The sequence below is a fragment of the Agelaius tricolor genome, unplaced genomic scaffold (genome assembly GCF_023055355.1).
Source record: "Agelaius tricolor isolate 1412-34295 unplaced genomic scaffold, bAgeTri1.0.p SCAF_2, whole genome shotgun sequence".
NCBI classification, from domain to species: Eukaryota; Metazoa; Chordata; class Aves; order Passeriformes; family Icteridae; genus Agelaius; species Agelaius tricolor.
The window spans coordinates 28367005-28374995 of record NW_027269262.1 but is presented as its reverse complement, the minus strand read 5'-3'; the positions used below and the strand labels follow the sequence as shown (position 1 = coordinate 28374995).

Below are 7991 nucleotides of genomic sequence, written 5' to 3'. Positions count from 1 at the left end.
CAAATGTTTTTTAGAAGATATTAGAACTGCCTTTTTACCCCACTTTTTTTTTTGGTGAAACTAGGGATTGTATTGGACATACTGCTACCTGTGTCATGAAAGAGATGAATTTGAGAAATATGGGAATCAATTTGGCTGAACTAGAGGTGTTGAAATGGCTCCCAAGTCTATTAAAACTTTCACACATCCACATTTCCAAACTAATAGTTGACATCACCTGTCCCATCCCAATAGAGCCTGTCAAGAGGAATGAGAACTGGTGTAATATGACAGCTGCTTTAAAGTAAGTGAGAAAAAGTGCAGCTGCTGTTGCTCCCCTTGATTGTAGAACATGGGGCACAATGGGCTGCATGAGGTACAAGACAAGGCCTTGTCTGAACAGAAACAATTAAGGAGGCAGGAGTGAGCTGTCTGCAGGCATTGCACATTTAGTGCAATGATCTAGGAAGGAATTGGTAGCATGATAATATTGGGGAGGGAGGAAGAAAAGAATGAAAAGAGGAAAAGGGTATGTAAAAGATGCAAAGAGAGAGTAGTAAAGAAGCAAATACAATAGGAAGATATTAACCTCAAGGTGTCACCTCTGATTATTGAGAACCACATTGCTGGAAGCTGAGAGGATACGTGCAGTAATATACATCACAGTGTACTGTATACATTCCTTTCTATGCTTTCCTTGCAGTTTTTGGTCCTAGCTGTTGTTGGAATAGGGCATAGAAATAGATGGCTTCATGTGATGACCCAGGAAGGGCATTATTTTATTTTTTCTGTGTTTTGCCATAGTATTGAGGGGACTGAAATCTGAAAACAAACAAACAAAAAAAGGAGACAGCCTTACCATGACTAAAATGCATCCTTAAAATTCAATTTCACGTTTACTGCCTGAGGATGTGATTTGGAAATTGGCCAAAGAAATAGGAATCTCTTTCTGCCAAGTCTGAGTTTAGCTCTGGTCTAGCCTCAGGCAAATTTTATCATCTTGCTGCATGAATGACAAATACAGAACAAAAAATACAGAGTGGTCTCACCCAAGATACTGAGGGGGTGCTTATATTAATGGTTATGTGAAGTGTATGTTGTGTGCTGTATAAAAATGATTCCCATTATTCTATTATTCTCAGTTGAACTCCTGATAAAACTGTGATACACTGGTGGGAAGGCTTCTGGGAGTCTGCTGTTGAGGTCTGCCTGCCACTAAAATGAAAGCAAGGTACCATTGTGTCAAGTGGAGTTCAACTGTCTGCATTTGTACTGCCAATCATACATTCATAAATGGAGGTTTTTTTTGGCCTTAAAAAATATTTCTGGAGTTCATTTCTCTTTGCTGTCAGACCAAATAACATGGAAGGTAAGGAATTTAAAATTAATTTCATTGGGAAGAGATATGTCTATTCTTACACTGTCTTTTACAAATATCTTTATGTGCAGGCATCTTTATGTTCTTGCATTTGTAAATGATGTAAATTATTTAATACATAGAAAATGTACATGCACAGATGGCTTATTTTAAGTAAAAAAGAATATAAACTTCATGTACATGTACACACACACTAATACAAGTTTATGTGCATTTGTGGAAGAATGTGTTTCCTCTGGCCTCTACCACCTTGTGGTATCCTACTAAGTTACTACTCTGGGTAAGTGTGCACCTGGGGAGGAAGAGCCCCAGGCACCAGGGAATGCTGGGGCTCTCTTTCTGGAATGCAGCTTTGCATGAAAGGACCTGGGAGGTTGACACCAGCTGGGACATGAGCCAGCAACATACCCTGGCATCAAAGAAGGCATCTGCCATTCCAGGCTGTATGAGCAGTGTTGCCAGCAGGTTGAGGGTGCTGATCCTTCCCCTCTGTTCAGCACTGGTGAGGTCACACTTGGAGTTCTGAATCCAGTTCTGAGCTTCCCAATACAAAAGAGACATAGAAATGCTGGAAAGAGTTTGTGGAGGACCAAGAAGATGATTAAGGGACTGGAGTATCTCACAGAAGGAAAGGCTGCAAGAGCTGTGGCAGTTCAACCTGGAGAAGGGAAGGCTTAGGGGAAATAATTTTAGGAAGATCTGAGGAGGGAGTGCAAGGAGGATGGAGTCAGGCTTCTTTCAGTGAGGGCCCAGTGACAGGATCAGAGGCAAGGGACACAAACAGAAACCCAAGAGTTTCCCTCTGGACAGTAACCACTTTTACACTCTGATAGTGACAGAGCACTGGCACAGGTTACCCAGGACACTTGTGGAGTCTGCATCCTTGGAGAAATTGGAAAGCTATCTGAACATGGTCTTGGGCAAACAGCTCATCAGTCTGCCCAGTCATAGTAAAGCATGTTTAAACAGTGAAAAAGAAGAGCCTATGAATAAGAATTAGTTGGCTCTGATTATTTGGAACAGTGCTCATATTTCTTCCAAAGGAAGATATGCACACACTCATGGCTTCTCTCATTACTGTGGGACACAACAATGTAAAGGAAATAACTTACAGTAGTTTACTGCAATAAAGATAACCCCCTGATTTTTATAAGTCTAAATTGGCAATTTACTATAGTGGAAAAGAAGAAATGAAATTTTCTGTAAGCTTAATTCAAGGAACTGAAAATAATGCAAGTCATAAAAACAAATTTATTTTTGAACAGGTATAAAAATTCTATAGATGATTTTACATTCAAGGAGAATGAACCAATATGAGGACTCCTCATTAACTTTCAAGGACCATTTGGCAGGTAATGGAATTCATCCTCTAAAACATTTATTCTTTTTGTCTTATAGACACACATTCCTATCTCTGAACAACACAGTTCAGTGTTGGAGGAAAAAGCTGTCTCTTTTGCATAGAAGCCAGGAGGAAAAGCAGGAGAGAAATAAGACAGGGAGAGGAATAAAGTTGAGTCTAGAGAGAGAATATATAGAGTAAGCAGAAAAGAAAACAAATTCATTTCCTACAAAGAATGAGGAAAATTAAAAACTACTGGAAGCTTACAATTTTTCCCACAATGATGCAAAAACCCACAAAGATGCAATTTCAAATTTACAGCATTGCCTTAAAAAATATCTTTTGTTTTATTGGAAATCCTGTAGTGATATTTAGCTAATTTTGATTTTGTCTGGAACTATGGAAAATTGGTTTGTGTCTCCCATCTGTCTCCCTCTGTCCTGCAGAGGCTTGGCATCCTTTTGCCATGGAAAGGACAAGCCTATGAGTCTGTGATTTACTAAAGCTAACATTTCAATGATTGGGAGACTTTTCAGTGGAAAGCAATGGATGCTGCCATTTCATGTTTTGAAAATATAAATGATGGAAAATTGAAAACCTGACTTGAGAAGGGAAATCTAAACAGTAACAATATATATGCTTTGAAATATATAAGAGTTTTTGTTTCTCTTTGTGTAAAGAAACTCAAAGCTCTTTATTTATGAACAAAAAGTTGCAGAAAAGGGGTTTAATTTTTTTTTAGTTTACATAACATTGTTCATTAATTGGAAATACATGATCCATAACATTTTACTCAGTGAAAAGCTATAGAGTGGTTTAGTTTCTCCTGTATGTTTTCTGATGCCCCTAATTTCACCAACTCTTGTGCTGAAAATGACACTTCAGTTTCAACACACATTGAGAAACTGGAAGAAAATATAAAGGAGTGCATGTCTAACTCTCTGATATGTTATGAATCTGTACTGTGCATTCACAGAGGATGTGGCTGAGCAGTACAGATTAATAACAGATTCAATGTGGTATATACCATATGTCTTTTTCTGTTAGAACCTGTTCAAGAAGAATTGTTTCTATTTATTTTCATTATTTCCCACCATCACCCATGCATACCAGTCTTCAGCTAGAGATTACAATTTGTAGAACTGTCAGCAGGATTGGAAATTGGTCATCTTGTGAAATTATTCCTACTGCAATATATTTACATTGTCGGTATGGAAAGTGGAAATGAGTCAGTCTACAAACACAGTGAGTGCTCTCAAGTACCTGCACTTGACTTCAAGTTTTCCTGCCTAGATTGTGTTTTCTTAGATAATTGACCTAAAGTGTCCTAGCCTCTCTTAATGAAGGAACTAAAACCATAAGCTACTCTTACTGTTAATACATTTGTCTCAGTTTGTCTTCTTGATTGCTCTCCTCCCCTCTGACACCTCTTCCTTTTGCAGGTTGTTTTCCCAAGTGCCAGAGGAGATCAGAAGAGGAGGAGCATCCGCAGCACTGAATAATCATTTACTTGGCCTTTTGCCTGTCTCTAAAACAGTTCACGGTTTTAAGTGGCAGGATGAACTATACAATTGACACATGCTCTTTGGAGAAGGCAAATATTCAAGCTACAGCAAATACTGCCTATGGAGTTGCACTGAAATGAAAACATGATCTTGGAATGATAGAGGTTTCCCTTTCCTCTCCAAAAAGAGAAAGAAACAGGTTATTTGGTATTGTAACTTACCGTAATAAGGGTGTTATCTGACTGGAAAACATGGAGGAAAGGGGATTTAAGCCTTGTCCATATCTTTGTGCGCTGGGCGGAGGAGTCCTAGGGAAATCTACAGAGTAGAAATTAAAACCTACTATGAATGGGTTTAGCAAGAATGTACTATCTCTCTTCAGATTATCTCCTGGAGTCTCTAGTTAACCACTAGAAAGCTGTTTAGCATTAAATAATTTGCCATATGCCATAAATCATGTGCGTTAATATCCTGTCTTTGGAAAGGAACTCAAAAAGTTTTTTTATTTCATCCTCATGCTTTCACAAAGAGGTGATTTCTCTTGTTAATTCTAAAGAAACGGTTTGAAAATGAGGGTAAGCTTAGGACTTCATTATTTAGTCCAAGTGTATCAAATACTTAGAGTAGTCACCAGAAAAAAAAAAAAAAATTGTTGAATGGGTTAGAGATGGGAGTTCTAATTTTTGTTTGTTTGTTTTTTGTTAAGACCTGCTGCAACTTTTTCTTTACAAAGTGTGAGGGGTATATGACTGAATGAAAGTAGTAAATATTGTTCCATTTAAGTAAAAAGTAATTCAACTAATTAATGTTTAGGGACTTGGAAGGTTTATTTAATATACTGACATAAGAACTTGTATGATGCAGAATTCTGTGTCTTTAAAAATCCCTTCAAGTACTTCCTGTATGTTGTATTCTCAGAGGATAAGATTTGCATGATGAATGCAGAGGGTACATTTGAATTGCAGTAGCATCCTTATACCTCATTTCTAGTGGAGTAAATGATAGTTAAATCACATTCTTAGCATGTGTCCAGTTGCTACAGCAAACATGAATTCCATGGTAATAAGCAGCCACAGTACTTCACAAGCAATACGCAATGGTTTTGTTTGGGACTTGTGTATTTATGTACCATTGCTTTTGATTCCCCCAGGAGTTCAAAATTTATGCCAAGAGTAACATTGTTCTTTTCATGGTTTCTCTCATAAATTTTGTAGTTGTACAATTTCAAAAATCTATTGGTTCTGAAAGTTTTGGTCTACTTTAACAAAAGCTAAATGAGCCCAGTCTGTATAAGCCTCATAAACTTAGATGATTCTTTAACCAAATGTTTTTGGGCGTCTGCATTTATTCAGTGCTGGTACCAGGAGTGTCATTTAACTGCCATATATTTCCTGGCCCACTCAATCTGATATACTTTTAAAACTAGGTTGATGGTATTTAATGCTTTAGCTTATCTAATGTGTATTTTTATTGCAGTTGGAAACGGATGTGTTAATGCTTCCATGTGCAAATTCTGTCTTGTAGAGGACTATTTTGTTTTTTACATTAAGAAAATTAGAAACGAAATGTATGATTTATGTAATTTTTTAGTACTTTCAAAACAGATTTGTATTCTTTTTAGCCTCGCTCCACCTGTTTTACAGAGCGTTGATTTGTATAATAAGTTAAGGCCCAATCCCAAATCTGTTGAAATTTTTCTTGTATGCTTTTTCTTAAATGGATGCTCTATGAGGATTCTGACATGTATAGATCCAAATTCAAGCTACAGCAAATACTGCCTATGGAGTTGCACTGAAATGAAAACATGATCTTGGAATGATAGAGGTTTCCCTTTCCTCTCCAAAAAGAGAAAGAAACAGAAATACACTGCAAGCAGTGGTATTTGCTTCTTTTCTGGAGAAATTGATGACAATGCTCACCACAATCTGAACTTTTTAGTAAAGGAGCAGGGCCTTCTTTCAGTCTGGCAGACTGCACAAGGGACAGATGATAGAAATAAAGAAACAAAATTTGTAGTGGTATTTTTGTCTTTGTAAGAGGCAAAATTACCAGCACAGAGCACATGTGTTACTTCTTGTTGTGTATATTAAGGAAAGCAAAGAAATACTTTCAATTAACTACTTTTTTTGTTTTCCTGGTGACACAGTTGCTGAGTGCAGACATGGCAGATGAATCAGGGACATAGAGAAATTAAAAGGGTCAAGAAGGGCTCATCCTGTGTAGCTAGATACTGTCCTCAGCTGTCCTACTGTATCCTGCTGCCTCCTGTCTGCCTCTGGTGCAGCGGTTATTCTGCCTTTTGATGCTTTTAAAAGCTTGTTGTCATGACCTGACAGTTTTGGATGAGACTTCAGGAAAGATGATACACATTTTTGAACAGTAGGCTGGAGAGGAAGATTAAGGCTTCTAAAGCAGAAGGTTGTTAAATTAAAACCTAGCACTTGCTATGATTTTAGGTAGAAATTTAAGCGTACATGAAATGATCCATCAGTTCCATTCATTATAAGAACAGTGAGGCAGGTAGAATTATCTGTGTGCCTTAATCGTTCAATGTGAAAGTACTCTCCTTTTTTTTCTTTTTCAGAGCTGTGGGAGTTGGTTAGTTTTCTGGTATTGTAGTCTTTTTTGTGTTTTTCTTTTTTTTTTTGACTTGAGACATCTGATTCACCTATGATAAAGTAAGTAGGTGTATGTTGCAGTGTGATGCCATTTCCTGTTTCAGCTATCCCAGTAGTTTCCCAGGTGTGGCAATACCTTCTCCCTTCCCCTCCCCTTTGCCTCCTTGCTAAGTGCTGTCAGTCAATCTTATCATTCCAGCAGGGGCATGATTGGCAAAAGCTCAAAAGATGCCCCTCAGCCCTGGGGTCATTGGGTTAGCCAAGTGTCACTTGTCCCCTGGGACCCCGCCCCTCCCACCTGGTTGGTGCCATACCTGTCCCTTCCCTCCCCCTGCCCCGAGCTTAAAACACACGGCGACGATGCGGTCGGGATTCTGTGGAGCTGTTATCAAGGTTCAGACATCTGTGACCCTGGAGTAAAACTCTGGATTAAACCCTCTGCAGAATCTGTCTCCTTTTCCTCTTCACCTAGCCTGGAGCCTTTCCATCAGAGGTAAACTGAGTTTCTACCATGCCTGGATTTGTTCCGAGTGCCTAACTGCACCTTCCAGCCAGCCAAAGGTGTCTCTGGGGTGAAACACCACAGCTGCTGCCTTGGCCAGCAGCAAGGGTCAGACGAGGCCAGGCACGTTCCACCTGGTAATATTGGGATAATAATCCAATAGGTGTATGAATCCATTCATGCTTATTACATATTTTCAGAATTATGGGACTATAAAAAAACCCCTGAAGTACTTGCTGTGAATTTTTATCTTAAATTAGTGTATAGTGTCTTTATTCAAAGAAGAGGGGTGGCTAAATGCATGGTTCATTTTTTCACTGGCATACTGTGCTTTTGGCTGCAAAATGAATTACATATTCATTGTAATATTTTTCCATTGCTTTCTGAGTAATTTTGTTCTTGATCAAGTTTTTATGAAACTGTGTATTATCTTGATCAACATCTTAGGAAATGCTGACATTTGTTCCCTCCCAGGTGGAGGTTTTCAGAACACTGTATCTATCTGGAATTGATTTATGAATTATCAACCCTGTTGTGGATAGATCATTTTCAGTGTTGCCCTCTGCTCCTGATGAGAGTTCTGATGAGAATGTTTTTAGGGTTTTTACCATAAATTACTTTATTGTTATGGGTACTTTTGTAAATGCACTCTTGTATATTATTAAAG

The 7991-nt window shown here is 38.3% G+C and overlaps 1 long non-coding RNA gene across 1 annotated transcript; it reads left to right on the top strand.

Moving 5' to 3' along the window:
• Window positions 1–1264: 1264 nt before the first annotated feature.
• Window positions 1265–5340, top strand: LOC139600598 (uncharacterized). Its single transcript, XR_011682615.1, has 3 exons — window positions 1265–1348; window positions 2623–2709; window positions 4142–5340. It is a non-coding gene; the product is annotated as an uncharacterized lncRNA (long non-coding RNA).
• Window positions 5341–7991: the final 2651 nt, after the last annotated feature.